Raw genomic sequence first — 14,177 nt, 5'->3', positions numbered from 1 at the left:
TTTCATACTTTTCCAGGTAAAGGAAATGTGCTTCCTTGGACATTTAAAGTGTCATCTTTCTTAAAAACCACTGTGCTGCAGCTTTTAGACATTGAGGATGGGGAAGAACAGAAATTGTTCAGGTAAGCATGGGAGGAATGCTAGAAAAAGGCTGTATCTTGAGTAGAGCCAACAAGCTTGTGGACATGGACATCTGTTAGACAATAAATTACCTGACAGCAGAGATGATAGTCATCTCTGCAGCACATAGCATATCACCTAGCACATAGATTTTCCACAAATCTTGTTAAACAAGACATAAGAAAGTCTTGATCTGGAAGCAGGTAATGAAGGCATATTCAGGTAATGGGGCCCTTAAGCAAGACCCTTAAGCAAGATTTGAAGTATCTGGAAAATAGCAATTAGAACAGGCAACACATCTAGAATCTAAAACAAGGATTGCAGCAGGAGAGGAAATCCAGGCAAAGGGCAAGAGTAGAGATAAATAGGTGAAAAGGAGAGATTGCTGATAGGCACATCCAAATCCATTGCATGCAACAGGTCTGCCCACATGCATCACATTTCCCCTTAAAAGCGTATTGTCAAGGCCATAACTCTTCGGCACTTACATGCTGCACAATTCTTATATAGATCACAAGATTTTGAGCTTTAAATGTCTTCTAAACAAGCAAAAATGACTACCAGATATGGGATTGTTGGTCTAATTCAGCATTTAACCACTCCTGCTTCTAGATCATGGTAAGATCTTTCCTTCTTTTTTTTTTTTTTTAAAGATTTATTTATTTATTTATTTATTTATTTATTTATTTATTTATTCATGAGAAACACAGAGAGAGAGAGGCAGAGACACAGGCAGAAGCAGGCTCCATGCAAGGAGCCTGATGTGGGACTCGATCCTAGGTCTCCAGGATCACACCCTGGGCTGCAGGCGGCGCTAAACCGCTGCGCCACTGGTGCTGCCCGGTAAGATCTTTCCTTAGGAAGAAATAACCCTAGAAGATGTGGGAAACCATCTGCCAATTCTGCCCAAACTCTTGCAGCAAGTAGCTCCATTTTATGGTAGCAAATGAGCCCCACAGTACAATGTTGAATTCTTTAAAAATGTAATTCCCATACACTTTTTTCCCTCTGTTTCCATTTAATTGACTATTGAGGATCCAGAAGAAAACTAGTGAGCAATCAATGGGTTGCCTTCTCTGTAATGGTGATTGCTGAAACCAACATTGTTCTCCCTGTGTTAAGTAATACTGGGAACAAACATACTCTCCTAGGTGGGTTTTTGAAAGCAGGCTAAGAAATGGAGATCAGTGTGCAGGTTTATTAGGGAGTGCTCTTGGGATTAACATTTCTGAGTTATAAGGGAAGGAAGTAAAATTAAGCAGAGAGAGAACTGGAACTGTGATAATAGTCCCACTGGAAGTCTAAGCTGACCTATGGGGAGTTCCAAAGCTGGGATGACCCTTCAGTATTGTTGGGATAATCTGATACAGTCAATGGACGTGGGCTGCCTTTGAAAGGGGGCATGGTACAGTTATCTATTGCTGCATTAATAAACAACTCTACACTCAGTGGCATAAAGCAACAACTGCCATTTGTTATTATTTCCATAGTTTTGGGTGTTGACTGGGTCTTTCATGTAGTTGCAATCAGGTAGTGGCTGGAGCTGGAGCCATCTCAAAGGCTTCCTCACATGTCTGGTGTTTGATGATGGCTGTGGCTCAACCTCAGCTCTGGCTGCTAGTTGGAGCATGGCCTCTCCATGTGGTCTGGTATCTTCCTCAAAGAGCAGTTGTTTCTAGGAGCATTCCAACAGCAACAGCAGAAGCATTAGAGCAGAGGTTGTAAAGCCATCTATGACCTGGCTTCAGAAGTCACACTCCATTGGTTGAGGAAGATATAAATGTCTGCCTAAATTCAAGGGGACTGGACATAGGTCCTACCTCTTGATAGTATAAGTGGCAAGATCACATTCTAACAAGAACATGTAGGAAGGAAGATACTGTTGTGGCCAGTTTTGAAAAATATAACCTGCCCTAGGGCATGACATTGAGTGAGGCCACTACCATTAAATGACACAATCCTTGTAAGGTATTAGCAACCGAGGGCTTTCTGCCATAGTAACCCCCCAGCAGCCAAAAAATAAGTTGCTTTTTCTGGAAGCAAATCTGGGTTTTCAGAGCATCCACCATATATATTTTACTGTTCCAGAATTTTTTTCCAGCTTTACTGAGATATAGTTAACATGTAACATCGTGTAAGTTTAAAGTGTATGGATATATTGATTTAATACACTTCTATGCTGTGAAATAATTACCATAGTACCGTGAGTTAAGAACTCCATAACCTCATATAATTACCATTTCTTTTCTGTGGTAAAAACATTTAAGATTTATTCTCTTAGCAACTTTCAAGTACATAATACAGTATGTTAACTATAATCACCATTCTATGCATTAGATCTCCAGAACTGGTAACTGGAAGTTTGTATCTTTTGACCAGCATCTCCTTATTTCCCCAGCCCCCAGCCCCTGGCAACTATTCTACTTTCTGTTTCTACGAGTTTGGGTTTTTTAGATTCCATATATAACTAATATTATACACTACTTGTCTTTATCTGATTTCTTTTACTTAGCATGATGTCCCTAAGGTCCATCTATGTTGTTGCAAATGGTAAGATATCCTTGTTTCTTGTGGCTGAATAATATTCCACTGTCTATATACCCATCTTCTTCATCCATTCATCCACTGACAGACACCTATATTGTTTCCCTCTCTTGGCTATTGTGAATAAGGCTGCAATGAAAATGTGGTTTCCGGGCAGCCTCTGTGGCGCAACGGTTTAGCGCCGCCTGCAGCCCAGGGCGTGATCCTGGAGACCTGGGATGGAGTCCCAAGTCAGGTTCTCTGTGGAGCCTGTTTCTCCCTCTGCATGTGTCTCTGTGCCTTTCTCTGTGTGTGCGTCTGTCATGAATAAATAAATAAAATCTTAAAAAAAAAAGTGATTGCAGATATCTCTTTGAGATCCTGTTTTTGTTTCTTTTCCTTATAAACCTAAAAGTAGAGTTGTTGGGTCATATGGTAGTTCTATATTTAACTTAAAAAATGTTTTTTTTTAATATAAATTCTAGTTAGTTAACACACAGTGTAATATTACTTTCAGCTGTACAATATAGTGGTTCAGCCTTTTTATACAATACCCAGTGCTCATCAAAGCACATTCCTTAATCCCCATCACTTATTTCACCCATTCCCCTACCCACATCCCCTCTGATAACCTTCTAGTAACTATCAGTTTGTTCTCACTAGTTGAGTCTGTTTCTTGTTTTGCCTCTCTCTCTTTTTCCCTTTGCTCATTCTTTTGGTTTTTAGACTCCACATATGAGTGACATCCTATGGTATTTGTCTATATTTAACTTTTTAAGGAACTTCCATATTGTTTTTCATAGTGGTCACATCAATTTATATTTCATCAACAGTGCATGAGGGTTCCCTTTTCTCCACATCCTAGCCAACACTTATTGTCAAATTTTGTCATGTTGATAATAGCTATTCTAACAGGTGTGAGCTGATATCTCACTGTGGATTTGATTTGCATTTTCCTAGTGATCAGTGATGTTGAGCACCTTTACATGTACTTGTTGGCCATCTCTATGTCTTTGGAAAACTATTTAGTCCCTATACATATTTTTAATTGGATTTCTTTACTATTGAGTTGTCTGAGTTTCTTTTACTTTTTTTATATTAACCCCTTACCATATATAGGATTTGCAAATATTTTCTCCCATTCTGTAGGTTGCCTTTTCATTTTGTTGATAGTTTCTTTTGGCGTGCGGTTTTCAGTTTGATGTAGTCCCACCTATGAATTTTTCCTTTTTTTGCTTGTGCTTTTAGTGTCAGATCCAAAAAATTGTTACCAAGACCAGCATCAAGGAGCATTTTCCCTGTTTTCTTCCAAGTGTTTTACAAGTTCATGTCTTATGTTTAAGTCTTTAACCTATTTTGAGCTAATTTTTGTGAGTGGTGTGAAATAGGCATCCAATTTCATTCTTTTGCATTTGATTTTCCACTTTTCCCAACACTATTTACTGAAGAAACTATCCTTTCCCCCATTTGATCCTCTTGTCAAATATTAGTTGACTGTATATGTGAGGGTTTAGTTCTGGGCTCTCTATTCCATTCCATTGGTCTATATGTCTATTTTTATGCTATTAAAACACAGTATACAGAACAATATACACCCAATGTGTTGTATATTTTCATATGGTTTCATGTTACTAATTAGCATTCTTTTATTTCAGCTTGAAGAACTCCTTAAGGCCAGACTAGTAGTGATGAACTCCCTCAGATTTGTTTGTCTGGGAGAGTCTGTCTCTCATTTCTGAAGGACAACTTTGCTGAATAGAGTATTCTTGGCTGGCTTTTTCTTTCTTCTAGTACCTTGGATATATCACCCCAATTTCTCCGGGCCTATAAAATTTCTGCTGAGAAATCCACTGACAGCCTTATGGAGATTCCCTTGTAAGTTACTAGATTACTTGCTCTTGCTGCTTTTAAGATTCTTTTTGTTTCCGATTTTTGACAGTTTTAAAATGATGTGTCTTGGAGAAAATCTCTTTAGGTTGAATTTGTTTGGAGTTCTATGAGCTTCATGAACTTGGATATTCCAAATCTCTCCTCAGAGTTGGGAGGTTCTTAGTCATTAAGAGAGCCATTAAGTTCCTTTCTTCCTTCTCCCATTTTTCTTTTGGAACTCCATTAATTCTCAGATTATTTCTTTTGATGGTATCATACAGAACAAGTAGGCTTTCTTCACGGTCCTTCCTTCTTTTTTCTTTGTTCTTCTCTGACTGGAATAATTTTTAAATTCCTGTCTTCTACATCACAGATTCTTTCTTTGCATTTTGTTATGACCTGTATTGCATTCCTCATTTCATTCATTATATTCTTCAGCTCCAGAATTTCTGTTAAATTCTTTTTTATGATTCCTATTTATTTGTTAAATTTTGCATTTATTCATGTATTGTTTTCTTGATTTCATTGAATTATATTTCTGTGTTTTCTTGTAGCTCATTGAGTTTCCTTAAAATAGCATTTTGGATTCTTTATCAGGGAAATTAAGATCTTCATGTCTTTGGGATTGGTTACTGGAGGATTATTATGAACTACTGGTGATGTCATGTTTCATTGATTCTTCACCTTCCTTGAAATTTTGTGTTGCTGTCTGCATATTTGAATAAGCAGTCACCTCCCCTAGTCTTTGCTAACTTTCTTCAGGAAAGAAATACCTTCCATCAGCCCTACTAGGGATTCTGAGGTTTTCTCGGACCTTCTATGGATACATCTGCTCCATGTTTCTTGCTCCCCTTTGTGGCAGAATTCTTAAGCTTGTGTGCCTTCTCTTGATCCTGTAGCATACCAGGGCAAGTGCTAGCAGTCTTCCTTTTGTTTTCCCAAAGGTGGACTAAAGCTCAAGTTTGTGGTCTCTCCTTGAACCACAGACGTGGGCTGGCACAGGTTTTCTGAGTGTGCTCACCAGCCACATGCCAAAGCTTGCTCTCACCATTGCCATTTGGAGCATGCACAGGGAGCTGACCACAGGGTGTGAGTGTGTGTGTGTGTGTGTGTGTGTGTGTGTGTGTGTGTGTAAGGCAAATGAGTACTAGGCAGGCAGGTGGAAGTGGTCTACCCATGGGCTGGTTGGGAAGATGTGTGGGTGAGGTATCTCTAACAATTTGTGCACAGGCTTCTTGACAAGTCTATGACACAGTAGAATCTACATCCCTTTAATCCCCTTTGAGAGCCTTCTCTGCCACTCTTCTAGTCTCTTCTTGCTCCTCAAGTCATGCAGCTCATGATTCAGTGATAAATGACAAATGGGGTAAGAGAGAAATGGGCCTTTCTGACAGCAACCCACATAGTTAGGAAAGCTGAGTGCTCATTTATACACATTTTCTCTCACATGAGAAATCACAGCTAAGAGGATCTCTCTTGGCCCTAAGCTATGCCACCTTGGTAGAGGGGTGAACTCAAACTTTTCTTACCCTCTCCAGTGTGTCCACACTCATATATATATAGGGGAGTGTGTGTATGTGTGTGTGTGTGTGTGTTTCCCTTCTATACCAGAGCTGGAATTTCTCCTGGACTTCCGCAAAGGCCCTCTAGTTCATAGGTGATTGTTTTCCAGCGGTTCCAGACTGTAGCCATGAGGGGCCAGAGTTGGTTCACAGGCCACTATGGGGCCTATAGCCAGAACTGAGGTCTGTATACCTATTATCTGATACACTCAGATCCCTCAGTTCTCTTGGTGAATGGTGCTGCTCCCACAATTCCCCACAAAGGCACTCTTGTCTGCAGTTGGAAGTCTAATTGTTATTGTTAAGAGGAGGTAGAAATATGATTGAGGAATGTCTTATTTAGCTGTCCCTATGTTAAAAAGTTTGGGAACACGCATATGTTTTTGTAATCTCTATATTTAATAATGCTGAGAATAAGAATAAAAATACCTTAGCTACTTGCTCCAGTAAATGCTTTCTTCTGAAAGAAAAGCCTTGACCCTGTTATAGTAGCTGGCTTAGGAAAACTCACTTCACTGGGTCCACCAATCCAATTAACACTGCCCAATCCCAGGTTATTCTCTGCCTTGCATAGCTTAACTGAAAATCAGCCAACTTAGGCCCTAAAATCTTGTAAATATCATCCCTGAATTTACCAATTATGAGACATTACTGAAGTTCTTTTAAATTGACATTCTTAGCTTTACTTGGTCAACTGGTTATTCTGGTGGCCTTTTAGGGAAGCTGACAGCTGAGAACGAGAAAGTATACACTCTGAAGAACTTGGTTTTACAATGAGTTGACAAAATGAGAATATTGCCATTTCAGGAAAAAACTGAGTTATTTACTAGTTAGGCACTGACAGCACAGAAAGTCAAATTTCTCCAACAAAATCATAAATTTCAGGATTCAAAAAGACTTGAAATTTACCTATTCCAATCCATCTGCTTGATACAGATGGAGAAGAAGCTAAAATGTGGGCTCAAATGAAATTTTAGACACTCCTTCAATGCAACCAAGGGTTTTTAGATTCCTCTCTACTCCCTTATCTCCTACCTTTGTTCTCTTTCTTTCCCCAGCCCTACTATAACTTTTCCCCATATTTCCTCTTTGCAAACAACTAGAGGAAATATCAGTCTTCCATCACGTTTTGGTGGAGGCCGTCTGTGTTGCCACAGGGCTTCAGGGCTGGGTGTTCTCAACAAAAATGTATTTTTAAAAAACCTCCCATTCCAGGAAGCTAACATATGGTTTCTATTATCTGAAAGGTCTCATTAAAAGATAATATTGTCATACCCACACCCCTAGTTTTGAAGCTGAAGGAAAGTGAGGGTTAAAATTTGGGGGTGTAATCTCATAAATAATGGAACAAACTTTCTAGACATGTAGACCTTCCTAACCATTTCACCCTGATAATTCTGTAAGGACTGAGGGAAAAAAGTATTTTATGTCTCTTTACTAGAAAAATAACCAGGTGGGAGGGTTCTGGATTTTTTGAACATTTGTCTTTCAGTTAATTTATCCTTTTAAAAATGTGACTAACAGACCCTTAGTATATGCTAAATACTTGAAATGTCAGTGACTTGAAATGAAAAATATATTTGATAGTAATTTTAGTAGCAACCGACAAGTTGTTATTCACATATTAGTGAGGGGGAAAAAATCTATGTATGCACATATGACAAAGGTTATTAGAAATATTTTTATAAATAAAAATGAAAAGAAGTTGCACATGGCTCTAAAGCGTTTCCCACTGAACTCTTACTGTGTGAAAATTGAATGTTATGCAGAGCTGGTGACCTTTCATGAGTCTCAGGATTTCTTCCTTTTCTTTTTTTTTTTTCACTGTTGACTACTTGCTTCTCCCACATCAGATAATTCACAACAGATGATTTCTTTGTATAGCTTTTATTTTTATGTTGGTTTAAGTCTTGCTGTATCCCACATTATTTTCAATTGTACAGTTTTAACAATTGACCCCTGGGCAGTTTTTACATATTAATAAGTCTGTATACACATATGCATATGTGGTGGTCAGAGCATGACCACTTTGTAGTAACACAATGCACTCTTTATGATATTGCAGAGTTCAGATTTTTTTTTCTAAACTACAACAAAATGTGAACCTTCTAAATTCATGTTAGAAATACGGATTCAGTCTATAGACCTCTTTTTAACAGGACCCACACATAGGTAGAGCCTATAGACATTCCTTTTTAATAGAATGAGACACAAACTACAACACACAAACTACAGACTACACCAATATTGTGTTCCTGAGGTTTCTTTATCTTGTAAAAAAAAATAATTTGTGTTTCACATGGAAAACATATCAGGCTTTCAGGTATTTTTTTTTGTTGGTCTACTCTCATGATTCCACACAGTTTAAAGACATTGCATATTCAGCTCTGAGTCCTCGAAGTAAAAATTTGCGATTTTACTCATAACTGTAATACTAAGTCATCAAGTTTAAGAAATATTCAAAGATGATTCATAAAAAGATTTTTTAAAAAGATTTTATTTATTTATTAGAGACAGAGAGACTGAGAGAGAGAGAGAGAGGCAGAGACACCGGCAGAGGGAGAAGCAGGCTCCAAGCAGGGAGCCCGACGGGGGACTTGATCCCAGGTCTCCAGGATCACAACCCCAACTGAAGGCCGCGCTAAATCGCTGAGCCACCAGGGCTGCCCGTAAAAAAGATTTAAAATTTCTAAGAACGTTTATTATTTTCTTTATGGACGTACATTGAAAAATCCTGTCAGAATCATGAGCACCCCTGTGAAGCACAATTACATTTGTACCCTTCCTCTTCCTTTCCACAAACATCTCTAGCCTTCTCATTATTTATATCTAAATTCTAAAACATTGGACAATAAAGCAATTTTCCCTCTTATGACTTTGGCAAGTCACTCCACATCAGAAGAAATACTACTTATAATGTTAAACTTATTTTTAAGTGTATCTGTTCTAAAAGACTTTGATTTAAAAATTACATAATGATCAAATATGATATTATTCTGTATTTGAGCTTAAGAAAGTGTATCAAAAATATCTCATTAAATAAAGGGTTTTGAAATAGAATGTGCATGGTCATGTAATCTTACATGTCTGGAGAAAAACTTCTAAAGTAATTTAATGCAGAACCAATTGTAGAAATTTCAAATAACTATTCTCAAATATGAGGGACATTTCATGGCATCCTTTCTTTTTTATCCTCTGTTGACTTCTCTGCCTTTTACCACCCTTGCCCCAAAACACAGGTGTGATTATCCTTAGAAGACTAGAATATACTTTTATCTTCTTCTGGAGCTACACAGTTCTCCTGGGTAAACAGTTAAGTACCAGAGTGTTAGAGTGTATTGGCTGTGAAACCAGACTACCAAGGATAGACTCCAAATGCCATCACTTAGCAATTTACTTTTCTTGTGCCTCAGTTTACTTAATCTTAAAATAGAGACAATAATAGTAACTGTCTCAGAAGTTGACATGAGAATGAAATGAATTAAGTACTTTAAAGTACTTAAAAGACCACTTGGTACACAGTAACTGTTCAATACGTTTTTTAAAAAATAATTTTGATAGTGTTGACTTACAAAGATGAACTTTGACCAAAGCTCCCAAATTTCTATCCCTATCCCTGTCCTCCAGTTTTCTTAATATTAATGATGTCCAGTTTTTTGAAAAATAAAATGAAATTTGTCCTTATCTTTTTTTAAAATTTATTTATGATAGTCACAGAGAGAGAGAGAGACAGAGACATAGGCAGAGGGAGAAGCAGGCTCCATGCACCGGGAGCCTGACGTGGGATTCGATCCCGGGTCTTCAGGATCGTGCCCTGGGCCAAAGGCAGGCGCCAAACCGCTGCGCCACCCAGGGATCCCTGTCCTTATCTTTATATAAAATCATACTAATTTCACCCATCAGACATTTATTGAACATGTATCATATGCTAGATAATTTTTCCCATGTCAGGAATATAGAGGCAAACGATTCTTTTGTTCTCTACTGGGTGAGAAAAACAAGTGAAGTTTACACTACAATGTGATAAATATTTACATTTATTGAAGAGATTAATCTACATCAGATTTTTGCTCAAATGTTGTTGAGTTAGCTATTGATTACCAAGATTTATTTTCTCATGGAGTGTTAGACTCAATTTCTTATGGCTGTTGGGTGGAGGTCTTCCTCACTTCCCCACCATGTGGGCTTCTCTGTACAACATGATAGCTGATTCCCCACCCCTGAGGGCTCTGAGAGAGTGAGCAAGAAATTTCAGGCAGGATTGATGTCAGTCTTTTTGCAACTGAATCTCAGAAGTAATTATAGCATTATGTTAGCCACATTCTATTTGTTAGAAGCAAGTCATAGGTTCAGCCTACACTTAATGGAAAGGAATTGAGTTATGAAACCAGAAGGAGGATATCATTGGGGCCCATCTTAGAATCTGCCTACCTCAAATATAATGAATTATATTTATCTTCTCTGCTTTCTCGACTTCCTCCTACTCCCTCACTCTGCATAGATCTATCCACTCTAACACTTCAGGAAAACCACAGGCCTCCAATAAGCACAGAGAAAATTATTTAAAATGTTGTCTATTCTGAATAGCTTAAAAATAAAATTTGAGTGAGAGATAAATTCAATGATCATATAGTCATCAGATATAATTATGGGAAGTCTGAATAGAAATTTCATTAGCAGCTACCATTATTTTGGAGAAAACATTACTGGGCTCAGCCACCAACCATTAGAATCACTCAGAATTCTAGCCTAGATCACCATGTCAGGAGAGCAGGCATGACTCAGGAAATGGTAGAAGATTATGGTGCTGGCTCTGTTGCATGAATCACCTGTGCAAACCATTTACTCTCTTTGTGCTTTGGTTTCATTATATGTAAAGTAGGTATGATATGCCCATTGTTGCAGGACTCCTGTCATTTCTGTGATAATACATAGGGGGATTTAACAAATACTTTGAAAAATTGCCACGTGCTGATGAATATGAAGCATCATCATCATTTTGCTTATTATTAGGTATAAGGATATTTTTTCTTATTGGAGTTATTACATTTTACAAGCTCAGAAAGCCCCATTTACTTTCCAAAGGGAAAGCCCCATTTATTTTACGTTTTTATGAAATGAGATGCTCTCCTAACAAGTTTCACACTTTAGATATACATTTCCTTCTCTTCCCACCCCTACACATACTCACCCTCTCCCTACATTCTCAGTAAATTAGTGGTACAAATCCTTACATAGCATAGCCATTGGACAAATCCATGCCTACCAGAAATGTAAATACAAAGACTAACATTTTTATAATTACAATTAAAATTACTTAAGATAAAAGCATTTTATTCTGAACAGTTTTATACACCTTTCAAATTTCACTTCTAAAAATTTAAAAATTTTGTTTTGGACTTATCCAAAGTTGATGATAATCTTTGGATCATAACTTAATTGACAAGTCCCTGAACAGACTGATTTAGCCCTGTAGTGCCTTTCTCCTTTTGTTCAGAGCTATCTGAGTTAATTCCACGTACACATGGTCAGTGAGGCTCTGGAGGTTATCTTGACTGTAATATAAGAGAGGAAGTGTTCTCAGAAGACATACCTTAAGAGACTCTTAATCATAGAAAACAAACTGAGGGTTACTGGAGGGGAAGTGGGGGGGATGGGGTAACTGGGTGATGAGCATTAAGGAGAGCAGGTGATGTAATGAGCACTGGGCGTTATAAGACTGATGAATCACTGAACTGTACCTCTGAAACTAATAATACATTTTATGTTAATTAACTGAATTTAAATTAAAAAAGTAGAGTGTAGACTGAAATATTAGCTGACTGAAGGTATCAATTTACTAAATAATAGTAAAACTTAAGTTTTTTAATTTTTAAAGATTAAATAAGAATTTATATATATATATATAACTATATACAAATATAATATATATTTTTTTCTACCCAGAGCTGTATACACTTCAGTTTGGAGACTACTCTACTAGATCCCTTTGGGGTTCATCTGAGTCCCCGGTGAGGCTTGGGCAAGCATGGGTTATGCCAAGGGGGTAGAGGAGTATAAGTGTAAGAACTCTGGGTCCTTCACCCCTGCTACAATGAAAGAGCTCCAAGTTCATTTATATTATATTTTACATATTAACCTTTCTGACAAATTTTCATTGGAACAAAATTACACTCTAAAACATTTTTGAAACATTCCTCTAGAAAAGTCTAGGAGTCCATGACACACAGTCTGACAAATGCTTAAAACTGAACCCTGAACAGTAAAGTTGCAAAGACAGTCTTTTACTAAAGAGCTACATATACCAGGTTCTGAGTTTTATGTTTTTAAAATTTTTTCTTGCATCACAGCCTTAGACCTAAAAGAGAAAATACTTTAGCCAAACATGCTATGAAAGTCTTGAATATAATTAAATGCTAAGTAAAAAACATTGGTTAAAAAATGCATTAAACTTTTTTCTTGATTGTGACATTTAGTAAAAAGTTTTGCACGTTTTAGAAACAGATCACATTAAAGCAAAGCTTAAAAAAGGATATGGTTCTTGCAATATTTCAGTAAGTTTAATCTTGGTTTGTCTAGGGGCTTTGGAAATACCAGCTAACTCATGCATCTTAAGATAATATAAAATCAGTGGACTCTGACCTCCAAAATTGAAGAGTACACGGTTAAACTCTGGACCAGTGCTAATATAATGGGACTGTAAAGGGAAGATAAAAAAATCAAGTCAATTATTACTTTTACAAGTTTTTAAAGAACTGTAAATAAATATAACTGAATTGTAACTATAAATAAAGTTACTATCTGGTATATTAAAAAGAATAAAAAGAAACTCTGAAAAATACCTTTTTAATAAAACATTGCTATTTATTTGAGAGAGAGAGAGAGAGAGAGAGAGAGAGAGAGAGAGAGCGCACAAGTGGGAGAGGCAGAGAGAAAGGGAGAGAGAATCCCAACAGGCTCCCTGCTGAGTGGGAAGCCCCATGCGGGGCTCCATCTCTGGATCCTGAGATCACAAGCTGAACTGGAATCAAGAGTTAGACACTTAACTGACTAGGCCACTCAGATGCCCCAAGCATCTTCTTAATTAAAGAAATTTACTACAGTATGAATCTATGCGTTTGTGCAGTAAGACCCTTCTAGCCTTTTTATTTATCAGTTTGATAGGTCAATAGAGATTATTCTGTCTGAAGAGCAGAAAGAAAAAAGAAATAAAATGAACATAGTTCCAGAAAAAGTGACAGGAAAAATGTGAAGAAAAACATAACCAAAACCTCCAAAGTTTTGTGGAAAACATATACCAGAAGCTTAACTCCAAGTAGGAAAAATACTCACCTAGATCTGTCATACTCAAAGTGCTGATAGACCAAAATAAAAAGAAAAATCTCAAAAGCAGCAAGAGAAAAACAACATACAAGGGAACCCCAATAAGATTAAAAGCTGAATTTTTATCAGAACAAAGAAAGCCAGAAGGTAGGTGGATAATGTAATCAAAGTGCTGACATGAATTCTCTGTCAAGGAAAGTGATCATAAGCATAATTGTTCCGAGATTTTATTAATGACGTCTTGTGGGATACAGGATCAGTATAACAATTACTCATATATTAAGTCTTTCCTCCATTTTCGTAATGCCTAGATAAGAGAGTTATTATTTCCACTTCCTGTGAGGAAACACAATTTTATTCTCATTTGCTTTTACTGATACATAAATGTTTACTTGTGTTTCTTTTGCTTATGGTCACTTTTTCATTGCTTTCCTTCAGAGATGCTCCATAATTATTTTGATCAGTGGGACTATCATAATCAAAAGCAATTCTTTGATGGTGAAAACTCAATGTCAAAATCAGATATATTTTCTATGATGTAAATCATAGAAAATCATCTGAATCTCCCATGAAAATTCACATGAAAAGCCTGATTTTTTAAAAAAAATTTTTGTTTAAAAAACAAAAAGTATTGTACTGCAATACTTACTGTTTAAAGAAACTTTAATTAATATATACTGTATTATTAGTTTTAGAGGTAGAATTTAGTTATTCTTCAGTTGCATATAACACCCAGTGCTCATTACTTCAAGTAAGTGCCCTCCTTAATGCTCATCACCC

At 37.0% G+C, this 14,177-nt stretch overlaps 1 protein-coding gene across 1 annotated transcript in view; it reads right to left on the bottom strand.

The window, feature by feature from the left end:
• Nucleotides 1-14,177, bottom strand: part of FAM227B (family with sequence similarity 227 member B) — a 182,630-nt gene that overhangs the window by 15,504 nt on the left and 152,949 nt on the right. The gene's annotated exons all lie outside the window — the stretch shown is intronic.

Source organism: Vulpes lagopus, chromosome 2 (assembly GCF_018345385.1).
Source record: "Vulpes lagopus strain Blue_001 chromosome 2, ASM1834538v1, whole genome shotgun sequence".
Taxonomy (NCBI): Eukaryota; Metazoa; Chordata; class Mammalia; order Carnivora; family Canidae; genus Vulpes; species Vulpes lagopus.
The sequence above is the reverse complement of the archived record's forward strand: the minus strand, read 5'-3'. Positions and strand labels throughout refer to the sequence as shown.